Genomic DNA, 1719 nt, shown 5'->3' on the forward strand with positions numbered 1-1719 from the left:
ATCATGAAAATCGCCAGCATCGAAATCTGGAAATATTAAAATTTCAATCTCTTCATTTTATTTCAAAGCAGATAGAGATAGAAATAGAACCGCCGATGTGTTTCGACGGGCAATCGTGTACCTTCGAGTTTTCAAATTCCGAAAGGAGAAATGGGTTGCGCGCGCAACCCAGTCATTTACATCGTGTCCTACTACATTCACACGGACGTAGACCTGTGACAGTATTGTACCACGTCTCGTTTCAGATCTGGGATCACTGATATGTGGTCGCGAGAGCCACTCTTCTCGTTGATGCCCAGTGGGACGAAATCGCGAAAAGATGGCCGAAAGTATAGAATGTTCATAAAATGTGCCAAGTTTCGTTACTCGTAGGTTTTTGTGGTCGCTGATTACGAATCCGATGTCAAAAATTCCAAAAAGAGAATGGCGGATCCAATATAGCGGACGAGTATGCTAAATAAATTTTTTATTTTTTTGAAAATTGATATCGGGGGGTTTCAAGGTCACTGATTACGAATCCGATGTCAAAAATTCTGAAAACAAAATGACGGTTTCAATATGACGGACGAGTATGTTAAATATATATATATATATATATATTTTTGAAAATTTGTATCAGGAGGTTTTCAAGATCGTTGATCACGAACCTGATGTCTAAAACTGAAGAAAAAAATGGCAGGACCAATATTAGGATAATTTAAAAAAATCATTCAGCATACTAGCCAATTTTCAAAAAATAAAAATTTTATTTAACATACTCGTCCGCCATATTGCATCCGCCATTTTGTTTATTAAGTTTTTGACATCATACGGAAAAAAGTACGCTATAAGATATACTGGGAAAAGTTATGAAATATTACTCTGTGGCGCACTAACGCTTCTTTCGTGCAACCACCGTGATCCCTGCTTTATAGCGAGCCTTATATACAGCTGGCATTGTACACTGCGTGTCTTGCAAGAGTAGATGCTACACTTTCGCTCAGTAATTCTTGCTTCTTCTAGAAGAAAAAAGTACAAGTTTCGCATTAGAAATCTCTCGCGTCAACAAGCAAAAGTCAGGTCGAAACAGATGATGTAATATAATGATAAATTTATCAAAAAAATGTTTTATTTTTAATGATTGCACTCAATTTATTTTGGAAGTTATGCATTTGCACGTACGGTCACTCATAAACGTCATCGAACGTTTCAACATTATGAAAAATCGTACCCGCTGGGGACTTGAACCCTACCTTGAACAACCTTAAACCTAAGCCTATGTCTCACGCTCTAGCTAATTACGCTAATTTATCGCTTGGATTCTTTTGACAAAATTCCAGACAACATTTTACGCTGGAAGGCCAGGGTTAACAGAGGAACATTTTTTTTCTATTTTTTCTTTTTACCCTCAGATGTATTATAAGTGAAAAAATATTCAAATTTAAATTTAATTTTCTAGCTTAAAAAAAGAATCGAATGATTACACAGGCCCACAAAAAAAACAAAAGTGTCTGTGCAATTGACCAGACCTATATATTCTTATGTATTTTTTGACGCTGAATCCGAATTTTCAATAAAAAAGTAGGGTCTAGCAAATTTTTTATGGGGTTTTGATCGAAAAACCTCATTTTTTTACGGTTTTTTCATGATTTTTTTTAAATAAAAAAAAATAAAGAAAAATTTTATTTTTTTGACTTCAGAATCGAATTCTACGGGAAAAAATACATCGAAAACCATGTT

Source organism: Belonocnema kinseyi, chromosome 5, assembly GCF_010883055.1.
Source record: "Belonocnema kinseyi isolate 2016_QV_RU_SX_M_011 chromosome 5, B_treatae_v1, whole genome shotgun sequence".
Lineage (NCBI taxonomy): Eukaryota > Metazoa > Arthropoda > Insecta > Hymenoptera > Cynipidae > Belonocnema > Belonocnema kinseyi.